The sequence below is a fragment of the Leptosomus discolor genome, chromosome 1 (assembly GCF_034619465.1).
Source record: "Leptosomus discolor isolate bLepDis1 chromosome 1, bLepDis1.hap2, whole genome shotgun sequence".
NCBI lineage: Eukaryota > Metazoa > Chordata > Aves > Leptosomiformes > Leptosomidae > Leptosomus > Leptosomus discolor.
The window spans coordinates 214,988,759-215,008,620 of record NC_141391.1 but is presented as its reverse complement, the minus strand read 5'-3'; positions in this window follow the sequence as shown (position 1 = coordinate 215,008,620).

Sequence of the window (19,862 nt, the reverse complement as noted above, 5' to 3'; positions counted from 1 at the left end):
CATCTCATGCTTTTTGGCTGGACAGCTGAGCTAGAGGTGGGAGGTGAAAGCAGCCAAGTCCTCCTGCAGCACTGGGCTGGGGGATTGGAGATGGGCAGCCCTTTGGTTTCATCCTTCCCCTGGCTTTCTCCAGCTCTCTGGGTAGGACCCAACATCCCTACAGACAGGAGCGGAGAGGTTTGGGGAGAAATTATGATTTAATTTTTTTGTGTGTGTATGTCGTTTTTGGGGGGGGGTTGGTCTGTTTTTCCTTTGGGAAAAGGCGAACCACAGTGCCTAGCGCTTCAGCCTCGTGCAGCCAAAGCGTGTGCTCAGAGTGGCACCGACAGCGGGAGGGGACTGGGACCGCGCTCAGTCCGTATCCGACTGGGGCAGATGGTCTCAGCAGTGCCCTACCTGTGTGAGCTTGTGCATATGTGTATTATATTCCTGTACAGATGAAACAAAGAACACTTTTCCCCTTTTTCTAGTAGCCGCGTTAAAAGCAGACTTGTGTCTGTGTGCGTGGTTGACATCTGCCCTTTCAGTTTCTCTGAGAAAAATGAATGTTTGAAGGCAAGTTATGAGTCTTTTCAGTGCCCTTCCTAGGGAGTTTTATCTTTCCCCTCCTGCTACAGAAAGATAAGCCAGCAAATACAAATGTGACGTCTGGCTGCCCCATGATCAATCCTGTACACATGTAATTCTGGAGATATTTTGGTGTATATTTGTGTGTGTCTGTGTGTGTATGTATATATATATGTATATAAAAATACATATATATGTATATATATAAAAAATCAAACAGCAACAACACTTCATGACCCTAAACTTTCTTCCTTTGGGAATGACAGAAGTCTCAGTAGGTCTACAAAAAGATGAAGTTTGAACATGGTATTTTTTCCAGCAAGGGGGAGATGAGTCTCTGAGCAGCAGAGAGGTCCTCTCATGCTGGAGGGGCTGGCAGTAGGTGGGATGCCCCGTGCCATCATGCTGCCCCAGAAACTCACTGCCCATCGTTTTTTGGTTAACAGAGCCAAGGACCAGCCAGTGATGCTGCAGCCGAGGCGGGTGGGGAGAGGGGACTTGTCAAACCACACCAATGATTTCTTCCCCCCCTCTTTTTTTTTTTTTCCTGGTTTTGTTTTCCTTTGTGATACTTGAATTTATTTTTTTATTTTTTTTTTGATAGCAAAGCGCTCTATTTATTTAATGTATACTGCAAAGCTTGGAGAGAAGGGTAGTTACTTGGGGGTTTTGGTTTTTTTTTGGATTTGTGGTATGTTAACTGTTCTGTATATATGTCTGGAATAATTGCCTGATATAAAGCTGTGCCAGCTTAAAAACAGGGTATGCCTTTCAGAAATTTGTATATTTTGCAGTTGCTGGACCAATAAACTATCTTGTTGAAATACAGACGTGATCTGGTTCTTCTTTGCCTTGAGAATTACACTCTCAGGCCCATCTCGTGTGGCTTGTGGCCCCAAGGGTGACCACAGGCCATGCAGTCCTGCCTTGCATGTGTGTTCCTGTGCCTCATAAATCCCTCCTGACCCTGCAGTGGGTTTTCCAAGGATCATCTCTAAGCGCAACTGTTTGCATCCCATGGCTTGATCCTTTTTTTTTTTTTCCTGACCATGTTAGAAAAATCATAAGGTTTCTATTACCATGAGTGAGAAGTCCATCAGTGGAGTTCAGGGTGTCATTCCTTTGACCATGTGTTGACACCTACTTAGGGCAAGCAAATACCCACCCCACAAGCTCTACCCACTGTATCGCTGCTCAGTATAAAGGTGGTGTGCTGGAGTATGTCCTGCCTAGAGCTTCATCTAGGCTGCAAGTTAGGCAGGACTAGGTGTTTATGATGGCCTTCTATGATGGAGTGATTACATCCATGGAAAAGGGAAGAGCTACGGATGTGGTCTATTTGGACTTCTGTAAGGCCGCTGACATGGTCCCCCACAACATACTTCTCTCTAAACTGGAGAGATACAGATCTGATGGGTGGACTGTTTGGTGGGTGAGGAATGGGTTGGATGGTTGCACGCAGAGGGTGATGGTCAATGGCTCAATGACAAGTGGCATCCCTCTGGGGTCTGTGCTGGAACCAGTGCTGTTTAATATCTTTGTCGATGACACAGATAGTGGGATCAAGTGCACCCTCAGCAAGTTTGCCAACGACACCAAGCTGTGTGGTGCAGTCAACATGCCTGAGGGAAGGGAGGCCATCCAGAGGGACCTGGACAGGAGAGGTGGGCCTATGCAAACCTCATGGAGTTCAACAAGGCCAAGTGCAAGGTCCTGCACCTGGGTCGGGTGCAGATACAGTCTGGGCAATGGGTGGATCGAGAGCAGCCCTGAGGAGAAGGACATGGGGATGTGAAGAACTCAGTATGACCCAGCAATGGGCGCTCACAGCCCAGAAAGAAATCACATCCTGGGCTGCATCAAAAGCAGTGTGGCCAGCAGGTCGAGGGAGGGGATTCTCCTCCTCTACTCCACTCTGGTGAGACCCACCTGCAGGGCTGCGTCCAGCTCTGGGGCCCCCAGCACTAGGAGGACACGGGCCTGTTGGAGTGAGTCCAGAGGAGGCCACAAAGATGCTCAGGGGGCCTGAGCACCTCCCTGTGAGGACAGGCTGAGAGAGTTGGGGTTGTTCAGCCCAGACGAGAGAAGTGTCTAGGGAGAACTTCTAGTGGTCTTTCAGTGCTTAAAGGGGGCTACAGGGAAAGTAGGGAGGGACTTTTGATGAGGGAGGGGAGTGATAGAACGAGGGGTAACAGTTTCAAACTGAAAGAGGGGAGATTTAGACTAGATATAAGGAAGAAATTTTTTACAATGAGGATGCTGAAATGCTGGCACAAGGCCTCCCAGAGAGGTGATAGATGTCCCATCCCTGGAAACATTCAAGGTCAGGTTGGACGGGGCTCTGAGCAACCTGATCCAGCTAAAGATGTCCCTGCTCACTGCAGGGGGTTGGACTGGATGGCCTTTGGGGGTCCCTTACAACCCAAACTATTCTGGGATTCAAACCTAGTACAGGGGAAAATGAATACCTGCTTAAAATGATGCTAGATAGAGCCAAAGGGCTGGTCATGTGCTGTCCTCTGAGATCACGGCTGTCTTTGCCCTGAAGGCAGGAAGACAGCAGATGCCACCTATAAGCAAAGTGGTAAAATTCCCTGCAGAATTGGTCATTTCTTTTTGATTTTTTTTTTTTTTTGGTATTGTTCTGAGTTTTGTTGTTTTGTTTTTTGGGGGTTTGGTTTGGTTTGTTTTTTCCTGGCTCCAAAGAGAAAGAGGGGGGAAAAGGCAGGGAAAGGTGTAATTTGGACATGATGCTCCAGAGCACATCTTGGGTGGATGCTCCCTGTGAGGCTGGAGGCTTGTCCCCCTTGAGGAATTGTGTCTCTGACAGCTTGTTAGGAGTGAAAGGGGAAAAAAGAGTGTGGACCGCTGCGTATTTGAGCTCAGCTCTGTGGTTAGCTACTGCTGGCTGATGTGCAACCCTTGCTCTGATCTTCCCTGGGCTTTCAAAGCAGGTTGAGCCTTGCTTTGGGCTGGGACTTGCTATGATGCAGCCAGGATGCACAGGGGCCCTCTGCCTTCTGGTTGCTCTGTGCAACAGAACCCCTCAGCAGGGAGGGGAGGGGGTGTCTCTCATTTTAAGCTTCATTGAGGCATCTGCAATAACTTTTATCTAGGTGTGCACGCAGACATGTGAGACTTTAGGGCAACGCTCATCCCTGCAAGCATCCTGGGGGCAGGGAGGACCTGTGCTCTCTGGGAAAGCCAGAAACCACAAGATTTAATTTAATGTTTTGTTGGTTTTTTTTTTAAATCTCCAGCAACCTGGCCATCTCCTTGACCCAAGCAGAGACGAAACACTCCTGCCTTATTGTAGGGCAGGGAGCACAGCCTTACAGAGTGTCCTGCAAGGATGCGGGGGGTTTCGATAACGCGGCCAGCTGTGGTGGGCTGAGATTACGCGTAGTCACAACAGCAAGTGCTGCTCCCCTGCCTTCCCCGGGTGGGCAAGGGCTGTTTTGAAGCTGCGATAACCTCGTCCTTGCGGGGGGAGCAAAGGGGGGGAAGGCTTTGTCTCCTGGAGCGTGGCTGTGGGCAGTATTTTCAAGGCTGCTCTGCAAGAAAACACCCCCTCCAAAAAGGCCTTTTCTCCTCTTTATGCGTGCAGGGGGGCACGATGGGGTTTTTATCACGCCTTCCATGCAGAAGAGCCGTGCGAGGGAGCAGGTTCATGGGCCAAAGCCATCCCACGCAGCATACTTTATTTTTCTTGCATGTGATGGATTTTGTAGCATCACAGAGAGGAGACGTTCCTTGAGGCAGGGCGGCTTTAAAGGTTATACTTGTCAGCGGAAACATTTCCCTGCTCCCAGTCAAGTTCCATTTTCATTAAAAAAAAAAACCACACCAAACCAAACCCAGCTCACTGCTGGCAAACAAGGCTAGAGAACTTGTGATTGCTAAAAAAAAAAAAAAATAAAAAAGGACAGACCAGTCACGCTGGCTGACTCAGCTCTGATTGATGGCTCAGGAATGTGTCTGATACGTGCAAGGGATTAAATAAACCACGGGCAAACCTTTACAATGCAACATGTTGGATGAAACACAGCCGGCACCCCACTCACCTGCCTCTGGCTGGGGAGTGACTGCCATCACATCATGGGATTGGAGGGTTTTTTTTATTTTTTCATTCCACCTGTGAGAAAAAATAAAAAGAAATGGGTATTTTGAGGCTTTGCTTTGCAAGGGGAAAAAAAACTCGCTGCTTGTGGCTCTAATGAAATTGTTTGCAACAGCTCCAGGTATCTAAATGCATTTGTACACTTTTGTTACAACAAACACATTCTGGGAAGGCATCTATTTCTACTGAAATATGGAAAATTTATTCTGCAGACCTGTATGCATCACAGTCTCGCTGCTCTGTGCCCAAACCCCACTAAGTGCCGGGGTGCCTGTCCCATCCCCAGGGTGGGGTCAGAGCCTGGGCTTCCTTCGTGGCTAAGGGAAGGCTGTGTGGACGTGAATATTTGACCCTTGCATTTTCCTTGCTCATGTGTGTGTCTGCATCCACTATCCCCTCCGAGACTGAGGGGTGTGATGGGGCAGCGCCAGGCTCCTGTCACCGAGCTGCCCCTTCCCTAGGTGTAAACCAGCCCATTCCCATGAGCAGTCAGGCTCAGTGTGGGTCTAGGGGGGTGTAAACTCTCTCACAGCAATTTCATGCCCCCCCAACAAAACCCTTCTGTTGTGGCTCCTGCTGCAGAGCCTAAGCCCTTCTCCTCCCACCTCAACCCTGCCCATTGAGGGGTCTCCTGGCCCTGGCACCGCACATCTCTTCTGGCCTCCCCAGTCAAGTGGGCAAGGTCCCATCCTTCAGCTCACCTGCCTTCAAGGGATTCACCACTGGCTCCCCTTCTTCCCACCTGCCCATTGTGGCAGTGAGAGCCTCTTCCACCCCTGGCCATGCATGCCTTGCCTTTTCGCCAGGCAATATCCCACTAGCAGAAGATGGGAAGACCTACCATGCTGAAGTCCTGCTTTTTCCAAAAACCGCACGGACTTGGAGTGTTTTTTGAGAAGTTCTCTGAATTTAAAAGGTCAAGTAGAAGAGGACTCATCTAAAAGGAAAGAAAGGGGACAATAGTAGCCATGCCACTAGCAACAGCCGTCCAGTCTACAGCTGGACCTGCTCAGATGCTCCTAATCCCTGTGTGTCGGTCCTGCTGGAGAAACCTCCATCTGCAGCTCCTCTGTTACCCTCCTGACCAATGCAGAGCATCTTCTCAGCCCTGCGTCCCGCCCTGTGCAGCAGTGAGGAGCAGCCATCAGAGCAGTTTGGAAACATTTCTGCCTTGAGCTGCTGCTCAGAAAGAGCTGGCTAGTGACATATACCTTGTGACAGCCCCTTGCAACTTCCTGGATAAATACACAGAGAGGATTTTATCAGACAATAGGCCACTTGAAAAATAAGATTGTGTCATTTCCCCAGCCATGTGCTTTTCCTTTCCAACCTCTTTCCTGCTCGCTGTGGATGATCTGGCCTCTGTTTGCAGAGCTGCTGTGCTCCATGGCCATGGCAGGACTCAGGGAAGACCTTAAAGGTTTGGTCACTTAGTTTCTATTTGGAGTACTTCTGGGAAGGAACTGGTTAGAAAAAGTGGGTTGATACTGAATCTAGTTGTCAGCAATGCTAGAAGAAATTACATCACGTGGATGGAGGAACAGCGGCAAGAGTCAATACCAAAATGGTTGACATACCCATGAAATTCACGTACAGTGCCTGCATCCACAAGGTTGGCTTCATGTCTCATGATCCCCTGAAAGTGCCCTGCTGCATCCTGCTGAGCCTCTGTCCTGCTCCATGGTCCACCTCCAGGACCTCAGCCTGTCCTTGCTGCCACTCGGCCTGGCTGGGCTCAGTGCCCTGTGAAACCTTCACTGTAAGGTTTTCTCTGTGCTTTCCCTGTGGCCTGAGGCACTGGCCAACATGTGTCAACATGGGACAGTCCACAGAGCAACAGAATACAAAGAAATCGGTCAGTGGGCGTACTGAGTGTTGGGAGGCCTGAGATCTCTTGGTAGTCTCTTCCCTCATGAGCCACCACTATCCCTTGGGGACCCAGCAGCTCCAACCCAGCTGATGATGGGCTAAATGCCTTGGGAGGTCTTCTTGAATGTTATCTCCCACGATCCTAAGGAAAATCTAATTTGCAACTTGACAAGACTATGACAAGGTTATCCAGCCTGGTGAGCTTCATGACAAGCCAGACAAAACCCAGCTGACGCATCTGTCCACCCAACTTGTTGGCAAAGTGAGAAGGTGATAATTTCCTGCCAATCTAAGAAAACTCAGAGCTAGCACATTCTGAAGGGATGGTGATGACATAACGTTCAGGATCACACAGGCTTTGTGAATTGCTCCTCCTTCTAGTACAAGATACAGGCAGTCAGACACCCAGCAAACATTATTTGGTCTTTACTGCCACAAGAGGTATCGGAGTGCACTTTGTACTGAAATCAATGTTGGCAAAAATTTGTACCAACTGGTGGCCTAGTGCAGAATTTAGAAAAGTGGATGGCAGCAGAGGTTGTGACCGAAAAGCATTGCTGAATTGGAGCTACAAAGAGAAACAGTAATTAAGACCTAACGAATAATTACCATGGTGGAGGGCAGCTTGAGAATGAGCACAGCCCCAAATCCAGATATTTCTAGCTGCAGCTCAAACCCCACAATTAAGCTGTGATTTTGGTCATTATGAGGAGGTATTTCCAGAACTGGGTCTTGCCTTTCACTGCCTTTATCCACCAAAACAACTGACTCAGCATCAGCAGAAAGAAAACCCAGCATTTTGATAAATGTCATCCAAACCAGACTGGAGAGCCTGTGTTAGCCTGCGTTGGGTGCCTCCACCAAAGCTGGATGCCACCCTGTGGGCAGAGCTGCCTTTTCCTGGCGAAGAGAGGAGAAGGCTTTCTGTCTCACAGGGGATGTGTTTGTTCAAGGGACACAGAGGATACCTAAAAGTACTGATGTCCTTCCTTTGGAGCAGGAGTCCCACCATATAGCAGCACGGAGAAGCAAATGTCACTATATTTTTCTCTGGTTTTTGGTCCATCTCTACCCACTCACTACTCCAGGGCACTGAGGCACCAGTAAGAAAGGAGGGGAATGAAGCTGTAGCTCTCATACAGGTACCTGGTCACCCCATCCACTCTGTGCTGCAAGCATGTAGTCCTCGGGAGTGTCTCTACAGGCAAATCACACCATCGACCTAGATTTCAGGGTGATGGTACAAGTGTTAATGGCTAATTTCCTTCCTGTCTCTCCCACTGGTGATGCTGCAAGGACTGTGACTTACTTTGGCTCTTCTAGGGCTGCTCTTTTACCTTCCAGACAGTATTAATGTCACTCACTCCAATTGGTGACACCACTCTACCAACCATGTGCCCTGACTCACTCACTCTGCCTTCTGCCCAGCCTTGATTCATCTGTGACAAGTGGCAGACGTGCTCTCCTGCCATGCATCCACCTTACTCTTCCTAATTGCCCAATCCTTCAGCATTCGCTAGGCATTTGCAGCGCCATGCATTCACTTCTTGCTCTGTATTTTCAATGCAACGCGTAGGCATCTCCCAAGCCTGTCCTCCTTGCACAGTACCCTAAGGCCACCTTTTACCCTTTGATAGACTATGGACATCCTGCTCGTTAACCCACTTGATAATTGCTCAACCACCACCACCAGCAGCTCCCCATGCCCAGTTTCTGCTGTATGGGTATAGGGGTTAGATGTCAGGTTTTTCTGCGTCTCCACTGGTGGCTTTAACCTGCTGCAGAAAGGTGAGAGAAGGGATCTGGAAGTCATCTCCAGGGCAGGTTCTTGGAGGAAAACGTTGCCCTTTCTACCTAAGATGTACCAATCTACAATGTCAGGGTCCTTGCCACAAAATGCCTTACCAGCCAGATTTACCTTTTTAATATTTTCTCCAAGTTTTTCTTAAGAGGATATCATCTATTTGGGCACATTCTCAGTGATGTTTTTGCACCATTACAGGCCTCATTGGTGTGGATGAGACCACCTTTTAGAAACTACTCGGGGTAGGGAAGTTATTTTCTTATTTGGCTATAAACTACCCAGCAGACACTGGGTGCTGTATAAGCAAGGCATAATAAAATAATAAAGCACCAGTATTCACTATAATTAATTTGTGATAGTGACTGGGATGCCCTTCCAGTCTTGCTAAACCAGCATGCAGGCTTATAGCAAGTATTTCTGAGCATGACTATTGCACAGGGACCAATTTCAAGCCTCCTTTTCTGGCATGTTTTTGCCCACGGCTGGGGCATAGTGTAAGAATTGGGACCATGGAACTTTATGTTTGTCTCCAACATTGTACCTTGGTGGTTTTGGAGAGGAAGTAGAGACTCAAGTTGCCACAACGACTGTCTGAAGGCTGGAAGCAGCCTCTTAGAAGAACATCTGTTTTGTACGCTGCCTCTGGGATGGACGTGGTTAGGACTTGGGGCTAGACGACATGGCTTCTTGGAAATATTTGCTTGTCGCTACGCTGTAACAGCTAAAGGCATGAATTTGTTTGGCTTATTCGCTACAGCTCGCAAGCTGTGTAATGAAGGTTGCATAGACTGCCAGCTCGTGCTCGGCGCCTGAAAGCAGCGTTGGGTTGGACCTTGCCGCTTGACCACAGCACATCACCTTCGGATTGGCCTGGCACTATGGTACAAAAGGGACTCTCGGCAGCCTCTCGGGAACTTGCTGACTTACTTATTGACCTACCTACCTACCTACCTGCTTGCCTGCCTGGACTGGAATGGGAAAAACCACCAGATCGGAATGACTGGACGCTACAGATCCCCGGTGGTAACTATTGCTGTGTGCTCTTTCTCTCTCTTTCTCTCTTTCTTCCTTGCTCTCTCTCTCTCTCTCTCAACCTTTGTAGTGGTGTTGACAATATATGGCCTGATTTGTGCCTTAATCTCTCAGCGGGTATTCGAATCAGCAGTCCTGGTAAGAGTTTACCTCTTCCAGACTGTGACACAGGGGCCTCTGTTGCAGAGGTGAGTGAAGTCCATCTGCATCCCTTATGCAAAATCACTTGCGAGAGTCACAGAATCACAGGACCACAGAATGTCAGGGGTTGGAAAGGACCTCGAAAGATCATCTAGTCCACCCCCCCTGCCAGAGCAGGACCACCCAGAGCAGGTCACACAGGAACGTGTCCAGGAGGGTTTTGAATGTCTCCAGAGAAGGAGACTCCACCACCTCTCTGGGCAGCCTGTGCCAGGGCTCTGTCACCCTCACAGGGAAAAAGTTTTTCCTTATGTTCATGTGGAACCTCCTGTGCTCCAGCTTGCACCCGTTGCCCCTTGTCCCATCATTGGCTGTCACTGAGAAGAGCCCGGCTCTTCTCAGAAGAATCAGCAAACCCTAGAGAGAGATGGGATTGGGAAGAAAGTGAATCGAGTCAGAAGAGTTGTAAAAAAGGGTTTGCAAAACCTGGCTAAACCTGTCTAAAAACCAAAGCTTTTGGTTCACCAGAGATCTTCTCTTTTAAATGTAAATAAAAATAAAAATATCTTCCTGTCCAAATGGGACGGAAACCAGTATTTTTCAAAATTTCCAAAGCTCCTTTTGACCCAATGAACTGACATATCATTTTGCTTGTTTTGGTGAAGATGTTTTAAACAATATTGCCCTTTTTTGACAAAACATTACCTTGTTGGAAAACGCTGCACTGAATTAATTTGAAGTAATGCTGGGAGAAGAAGCACCACTGATGAGAGAATGGGGGGTGGCCCTTCATCACTCATGAAAGATGAAATGGGGTTTTTGTTGCCCTTATCTGGCGCAGGTCTGTACGCCCACCTTGCCCATACAACAGATCACCTCCAGGCACCTCCTGGGAGACTCAGCAGAGAGGAGCTACCGGCTGGGCTCGGGAATGCAGATATGGCTCAGTGTGGTCTCTCTGGCATCTCACTACCATTCCTTGAAACACTCTTGAAAGCTGCATGAGCTGGATGGCCAGCAATGCCCTGGACAGAGAGAAAGGTTGGGAGAGGTAGGCTCAAACAAAAAGCCCACCTGTGTGTCCTGGGTGGCTTTAACGCAGGTTTTAATGACCTTCCTATCTGCTAAGCTGATCTGAGCGTGGCTGCAACTGTCTGCTTCCTCCTGAAGCTGCTCCTAGCAAAGCTGCTGCTGTCTGCGTGCTTGCACGGCTGTCCCAAGGGCCAAGAAGGACGGGACCAGTACTGATTAAGGGCTGTGAGGATGTCAGCCAGCCCTGGAAGGCTTCTTGCCATGGCTGTGAAGCTGATTTGCCTGCAGAGAGGCTGACTCAGCGGTGCTGTGAGGGTTAAGCTAAGCCAGGCAGTCCCACACCTGCCACGGGGTGAGACCATGCACGTGTTGGGCAGCCAGGCTTTGACCGACTGGATGCCTTTGCAATAGCTTGTTGTGTGTCTGAGCCTGTAATGGGGCTTTTGCAGCTTCTTTGGGAAGCTTTTTTTTTTTTATCCACATGTGCAACCTGTGAATCTGAAACCCTCTGGTATTTCCCAACAGCAGAACAATGCATTGCACAGTATTTCCCTTTCTGGTTGCAGTGGTGGGGTTTTGTTCTGGTCTGGGAGAGAGGACAGGGCTTCGTGGCTTGACTTTGGCACAGCCGGGGTTTTTGCAAAGCACGGCGTTTGCCTAGAGCAGGCAGGAGCCCACACAATCATAATGTCCAGTCCATCCACTGGCTGTGGGATAACAGTTGTCATGTCTGTGCATCTCTTGTAGGCTTTGGATCAAAGTCACAAAGGATTATAGAAGCACAGAATATCTCAAGTTGGAAGGGACCCATGAGGCTTATCGAGTCCAACTCCCTGCTCCTTGTAGAACTACCTAAAACTAAACCATCAGTGCAAAAAGAAATACAAGCGATAACTAATAAATACATACTGTCCAGGAAGTCGGGATTTAAAGTGCTAACGAGCACAAGCAAATTGGCCATCTGCTCCAAAAGGGGCTGCACTTGCCCCTGTGCAAACGTCAGGTGAAATATTAAGCAGCTGCTACATCCCTCTATTGTTCTGAAGAAATGATTTGAGATAAACAGCTGTAGGAGCCATTGCTGGAAGCAGTCTGGGTCCAGTTTCACAAGAGGATGTTCAAAGCCAGGCTTCGTGGGAGATCCGTGCTAATGCACAATCAAGTTGCATGCTGCGGCACACAAATGCCAGAGGTCAAGGTACCTCTGGATGAGTAACCATTTGCTGCAAGGGCTTAGGAATAAATCCACTGAAGGAAGTGGGCCATTATTAAGCTATTGCAGAATCAGGCCTTGTCTCCTCTGTTGAACTGGATATGTTTTAGATAGATCCCATTAGCTGCAACTGAGCCACTCTAGCTTATCACCACCTCTGCTTGAGACAGATGAGACAAAGCACAACACTGAAGCATTCAATTGTAAAACAGATGTATTCCAGGGTGGAAATCCTGTAGCCTCCCCTTTCAAGTAATTAACCAAGGGACCCAAGCAAATGAGCACAAAGAGCAAATTAAATCATTGTGGATTGATCATATCTGTAGAAAATAAAACTGTCAAGGAGGTTGTTTCTTATGCTGGCTGGGATTCTTTTACAGGCACGCTGTCTGTAGGAGCTCATCTGAGCAGGCAGGGAGCATGGCAGGGGCTGTGGCTGCTGGGAGAAATCAGCTGTGTTTAAGTAAGGCTGGGAACACAGGCAAAGCCAGGCAGGATATGGGTGAGCTTTTTTTTTTAGCTGAAAACATTGGTTTGTCAAAAATTGAAGCTTTCTGCAGCAAAGTGCCAGGCTATGTTTATATCGGCAAAGCAACAGGGTCAGGGCAAGGGCTGGAGCTGGGGCTGTGACTACCAGTGGTGTTTTGGTGTATTCCCTCGTGCGGTGTTGGCCTGGGCTAACTGGGACCCACGGTTGATGGGTGCAGGGGATGGCATGGCTCAGGGACGGCTCCTGGATGCAGCCACACTATACCCACCACTCAGCTTGGGTATACGCATCAGCCGGGGGGCTCTGCTGTCCAAAGGGACCCTCCTAAAACGAATCAGAATGCTCAAATTAGCTCCTTATTTGAGGCACACTGAGAAAGACCTTGACTACAGATGCAGCCTGTGGACCTCTGGATTGTGTGGATTATACCTACGGGGTCTGTGAACACAGCTGAGGGCAGCAGCCTGTTGTCAGGAGGCCAGTGTCTCTCCATGACGGATGAACTGGTTAAGACTAGGAGCAGCTGGGCAAGGAGCAGAGAGGGGGTCCACATGAGCATGATGCACACCATGGCCATGCCACGCACAGCCCTGGGAAAGTCCCAATGCTCAGAGTGAAACTCCATCCCAGTGGAGTTTCCCCACTGAAAGTTGCCTGTTGTGCTGGTCTCTGAGCCTGTATGTGTGTACCTGATGGATGGAAAAGTTATATTATTATTATTTTTATTACTACTATTATTATTGTTGTCTTTGTTACTATTACTATTATTACGTCTAGAAGTGGCATATGCTTATCTGTGCATCTTGGGAGCCAGAGGTCAGAGAGGGATCCAGGCTGCACAGTGGATTCAGCATAGCTCTGTTGGAGCCCAAACCCTGTATTTGATTTCTTTGTCCAGGAAGGGTCTGGGAAAAGCAGTGGTAAATTGCCTCATTTCTCAGTCTCTGTGATCCCCAGGCGTACTTCACTGATCCCTGGAGGGATAAATTTCTCTTATAGCTTCTAGCAAGAGTCATGTACCCACCTGGATCTCCAGTAGTTTTTTGAGTGAATGATGAACCTGTATGGGGAAGACATCAAAACCCAGGGTTTAGATCCAAAGTCCATTCTGCTTCCAAACATAGACAGGGCATCTCCCAAAAGAAAACCAAGGTGGAAACACATCTTCCCTGCTTTCCAGGGCCAACATCTCCCACCACCATGGTCTCAGTTATGGATTTTCTGCAATCCTGAGACCTGACATTAAGCAATCCTGAGCAAACAGCTCTCCTGCAGGACACATCAACCTTGTGTTCTCCCCTCACTCTGGTCACTGCCTTCTAGTTTAGGATCTGCTGGTGTTGGGGGATTGCAGCAGAAGCGATGTTGTGTAATGGAGCATATGATGGACCAGTGGAGTCACAAAACACAGAAGAACCTGTAACTGCTGTCCAAACTGCTTATTTACCCTGTCTTTAGCTTCTTGACATTGCATTTATTAGTGCTGATGCTTTGATTTACAACCTGTGCCTTGCCCGGCAGGTGCTGTTGCTGGCAAAAATTTGCAGCTTCTTTTGCAGCTGGCAACCAGGCTTTAATTGTTGCATTGCCTAACTCTCCACCAGGTTGGAAAAAGCTGGCAGCAGGCAGTCTAAGCAATAAGGCTGTTTGACTTCAGGTGCCTTTTGTCCATCCGTTTCTAATAAAGCCTGTAGAAAGCATGTGGGTTTGGCTCCTCCCTTGAAGGAGAAGCTCTGGAGGCAGACAGAGGCTTTGTTTACAGCGGTATTTAAAGCTGTGGGTAGTTAGCTTCCGCCAGTAAAGGCAGTCCTCTCACATGTGGCGAGTGGAAGAAGTGACTGAGATTTGCATCTCTGCCTGGCGCTGGCTCAGAGGCAAGAAGCTGCTCAAAACAAGAACCGAGGCTGTGAGCATGGGGGAAGAGGAGAAGCAAGGGGGAGGATGTCACCATGTGTCACAGATAGCCATTCCCAGTAATCAGCGCATGCTGCACGGCTTAGGCAAAGCTCATGTTTAATTTACTGCCAGGCAGATGTTGGATAGCTCTCCCATTGCCTGGTCACAGGGCTTGAAGTCTCCTTTTTGTTCTCTGCTGTGGCCCCAACAGAGGCAACCAGCAACACTGATTTTGTGATCCATCTCTACACGTGATTGTCTGGTGAGAAGGTTTCTTACAATTAATTCACTTGAATTGCTGGTCTGGCAGAACTGCTTCTTTGGCCCTGGATGTCTGAGGACAGTCATTGCTGGACCTGGATTTGGTCCTACAGGTGCCCCACATCTAAATTGCATGAGATGGGGGTCAGGTGCTTTGGGTGACCTGCGATGGGGCTCCCTGCACAGCTCCTTCTGGCTTTGCTCAGCAGATGGATGTCAGAGGTGCCAAACACTCCGACTTTGCTGACACCTCCAAGGACACTGGTGCCTTGGGAAATGCAAGTCCTCGAGTCAGCAAATTACAGCTGAGGCCAATTAAGTCACGAAGGCAATGCCTAGAGGCTGACCAAGATGCAACCAATATTGCACCAGGCCTCGCACGGATGTGGAGCTGGAGACAGGCCCTTGCCATGCTGAATTAACAATCCAGAAGGTTTTATGCAGAGCCCAGAGGCTGTGCACTGAGAAGGCAGTGTGGGTGGGAGGGGAGGAGATGAAGATCCAAACCATGCCCGTTGTTTAGCTGCATAAATCGGGCAAATTCCTTGCCAGCTAGTGCTTGCTTTACAGAACATGCTGGGAACAGTGTTCATTACTTATGCAAAGCTGCATGATTATGAAAATAAAATCTCCGATAAGCCAAACTAGCCTGTCATGAGGTCCGCAAAAATCAAAAAGTGTTCAGAGAGATGCAAAACCCACGCTCTGCTTGGAGCACTGAAGCTGTGAGAAATGGCATCTTTGCTAGTCCAGGACTGTACATCAAGTCCTATCTGATCTCCCAGACAATGCACCCGCTCCTTGTCTCCTCCTTCTCTTGCCCAAGGGATGTTTTGACTCCCAGCACTGAGCAAAGAGAAAAGCATATGTGACCTAAATCAGGTTTTACTTCTGCTCACATCCCTCCAGCTTGAGTAAACATCAGAGGATGTGACTGAGAGCACATATGGTGCCTCGTCAACGCCTCTTCTCTGCTTCAGGTTTTCTTCTCCCTTCCCCAGAGGTGAATTTGACTCACTCTGTAGTTAGGGAGATGCTTCCCCTTTCCCCACACCGCTCATTAAACTTCCCTGATCAGCAGGTCCCCAGCCCACCTCTGCTGCTTTTCTTCTTACACAGAATAGCTTTGTCCAACATGACCTACCTCCCAAGCCAAACCCCACCGAGGGGGTGCTGGGAAGCACGGGAAAAATCCCGGACACTGACAAAACAAACACAAAAAAGACTCACTTGATCAGCCTGAGTGCCAGCCCCACCCTGGGGTGTGGAATAAACACTGGCAAGTATTTATTCATCACCACTCAGCATCCAAATATTTGTTTCTCTTTGTCACATGGGCACACACTCACATTCACCTTGCCTGCTAGATGCCTTTGTTCGAACCTGGGCACATTTCTGTCTGCTAAGGCAGGGGAGGAAAGAGATCCTGCCTCCAAGATTTGTTATAAATATGCTAGGATTTCTAGCAATTTGATGTCTAGATGCACAAGGATTTTGCTTTTTGGCTATCTGAACTTCCATGTAAACACTCTTCTGCACCACACATTTGTCTATCCGTTTATATTCATGCACTCACAAATTTTTACATATATATGTGCATGTATGCAAATGTATTTAACATATGTGTATATCTATCCACCCACATTCACCTATATATGACTACACAGTGCTGAAAACGATAATCTGGATGCTTTGGCATTAATAATGCATAAATCTGATGTTTGCAATAGTGAATACATAGCACATGATGCCATTTTCATCTTTGCATACACACATAGACGTGTTTTCTCTATCTGTCTAGTTATGAACATGCCAAGTGTATAGGTGTGCTTAACACCCGTATGTTCGGTGAATTAAGTTAGCACATGGCACTGGTTATCACAGCCAGAGTAAACATCAGCAAAACCACTTATTAAAAATCATGTGCCTTTTGTGTTTTGTTGAATGAATATGAATCCAATGCACACATCAATGTCCTGATCATCGTGATGTAACTACCAAGAGAACAATGAAATGTCCTTTCATGACGAAAGAGGAAAAGTTCCCAGTTGACCCCATGACTATTAAATTGCTTCATCCACTGATAGACTGAATTGGGCTGCAGATAAAATGTGGAGGTGTGGCACCTGGGAGAAAAGCTTTCCGTAATGGTGAGCACACACAACACGTGATAACTACCCTTTGATCTGTCCCAGCTTTATGGATATTAGGGGAAATGTCTTCAGGACAAGTGAGTTTGAAACATTGACCATGGTGATTAGATAAGAGTGTTTAGTGAGAAGCTTAATTTCCTGCCTAAAATGGTCATGGTGACCTGCGATGTGATGAATAACAATGGGCTGCTAGAGGTCAGGGAACGAACCCCAGGGGAAGGTTTTTTTCAGTGTCTTCAAGGATGTAAAAGGGAGGGAATTTCTCAGATAATCTGAGTACTTTATGGAGCTGAGATTTTATCCAGAAGTGATCCTTGGGGCAATTCTTCACTGCCCTGGTGAGACTTGTGAATTTGAACTGATAAGTTAGAGAAGCATTAAAGACAACGTGGAGATTTTTGTTGGCCCAAGTCTAGCTGCCTCTATACTCACAGGTAATTGAGGACATGTTTTATCCTTATCAGCAACAATCTACCCTTGTAGTCTTTACGACAGCAATTTGCTAAGAAGACACAAGACTTTACTGAGATGTCCCACTACAGCGCCTGCAGTATGCTTCAGTGCCCGCCCTGCAGTTCAACTTCAAGAGAAAGGTGGATGATGCCCAGCTCCCAGTGAAAGCAGTGGGTGTGATGCCCAGTTTAGACATAGGTGACAAAACGTCCATGTGCTGTTGACTCCACTGACTGGACAGGGAGCTGGGGTCAGGCAGCTCTGGAGATCTGCCCTGCTTTCTGTGTTTTTTAAGATGGATAGAAGGCACAACTCATCTTAGTCACACCAGAAAGTGGTTCAATACGACACATGCTCCACCTGAAGTCATCCTTCCACTGCTCATTGCCGTGGGCGCCTGTAGGTGTGATTTTCTTCCACAGGCATACCTACCCACCAGTAGTGAATATCACAGTGGTGATATTTGTGAATAAACACAAATTTGCATTTTCCAGCTAAGAAACTTTTGTGGTCCCAGAGCTAAGCCATCGTAGCCTATAGGTCTCCTCTAGCCATGCTATGTGTACATTACCTGTTACAAATAGCAGGCCAAAGGAGTACCTTCCTTTACTTTCTTCCTGAAACCATCAGAAGAACAGCCAGGGAAGCCTGAGATATCAAGCTAATTTTTTTTTGGTCAGATGTATCGAGTTCTGCTTAAGACACAGCCTGTTCTGTAATATAAGAGGAGGTAGATGGCTCCTGACCTGAAATCCCATGGCACAGGTTGTCCAAGTTCCCAGCAGTCTCACGGTAACTGTGGCAGAGAGTGGCTTGGAGCTGGCTTGCAGCACTTCTATAATTGGAGACACACCTCTGAAACTGTAAATGTAACTGCATCTTGAGAGATTACTGAGATCAGAGAAAGCAAGCCATCAGCTGCTTTGTGACCATGCTGAAACCTCCAAACAGACTGGTAGCAAAGTCTCTTGAGAAGGCACTACACATGGCTGCTGTCCAGAAACAGGGCTCTTCTGTGGTCCACGGATTGCTGCCATTTTCGTACTCCCAGTTAGACCCTCTAACCATCAGTTAGATCATCATCCACAGCGTGTGATCCCACTTGTGGTGAGAGTATCTCTGAACTTAGCGTAAGTCAACTCCTGCTCTGCACTGAACCCAAAGTGGCCCAGGTTTCAGTGACAAGGTCTCTGTGTGTTCTTCTGCGGTGGTTTCACTGTAGGTGGGGAACAGAGGGGGTGAAGGCTTCTGGGGAAGTCGTACAAGGTGGGTGTGGGTTGCCCAAGGCTCCTTGATAGGCTCCAAGGTCTTCAGCGCCATCTACTGCCACGCTAAGTCTTGGCTGCCTTGTCATCCGTCCAGGAATGGGTTTAGAGGATATACTTTCAGGCTCACAGGATGGGGATAATTAGTAGCTATATCTATTGCCCTGCTGTTCCTATGGGCTGAGTACAAATTAAAAAGCATGCTAGTGACTGGAGGCAAAAACCTGGTGCTATTTCCCTTACAAATTCATACAAAGGGCAAGAAAAAGCAAATACTTGAGGACTGTTACCTGGCAATTAGCAAAAGCCAGGCAAAAGATAATAACTGGGGGATATAGTGCTGTTCTTTCTGATCTGCTTCTGGCTGTGGGGTGTTCTCCACTATCAGCATAAAATTCCAAAGTGAAGCCTGAGTAGACTATTCAGTAAAGGTCAGAGGGAAACAGAGACAGAGTGGTTATCACTTTGGTTTCATTGACTCATCTGTGATCAGGTATAAAACATCCCTCGCATTAAGCGGCAAAGAAATGTTAGATGAACATGTGAGAAGGTAGGTGTGGCTGAAGCAACATGTCTATCTCTCTGTCGTGTTCTAACCTCAATCAACTCGAAGCAAAACAGATTAAATCAGTGAAACGACACTGAATTTACAGCCCCTGCATTAAATACAGAACTTGGGGCTCAACAGCTCTGCCAGGCCTACACAAATCTAATTTATGGAGCAAGACAGCAAGTCATCACCCATGTGAGAAAAGCCTGGACAACCAGCTGCAAAAAATGTCTCTTCAGCCATTTGGAAGCTGGTGTCATTCTAAGGCATTTTGTGGGGTATGTTCCTCCCCTGCACTTTCAGGTGGTAGCAGTGGTTCAGAATACACATGCTGTTCTCTACCTGCCCAAGAGCCTGGTTATTAATTTTATAAAGTGAAGACCCAAAATCAAGTCTGTTCAACGTCCCTACTTCTGTAGATGAAGCCAAAGGCTGTGCAGAAGCTTCAGCATCTTCCAGTCCTTAGCAGTCTGCAGTCTAGGCAAGGGGGAAGATGGACCACAACGTTTCACATCATCTGTAAAGCTATCAAAGAGCATTATAAAGGTTTCAACATAATGGAAATGAGCAGTACTTGAGTATCTTCTGTATGGCCTCTGGTGTGAGCAAAGGTGTCTGGGGCTCCAGAAAACCCATCAATCGTCTCTCAGTTGAAGAAACTTGCCCTTATTTGGGGAGTACAAAGCCTTCCAGATGCATAAATGACTGCTCAGCAACACTTTTTTGCTTCTGCGTTTGGCCAACGGCCAAGAAGCTAATGTACATTTGTTTGCACTTAGTTCTTCCAGTTTGTGAAGCTGTTATTAGGAACTGGGATCAGTCTGAGCTAATGAGAGGAGCTGTGGGATGGCTCCAAGCTAGAATTTTGACAAAATTTGCCTATTTGACTTTAAATACCTCTCCTGTGATCCTTGAACAGAGTGGGGAATTCTACAGGTGACCTGAACTTCATCTAAGGTCTGGTTGAGGGACTTTTAGGAACGGATGTCAGCATGTTCCCACACGAAATGCTTTGC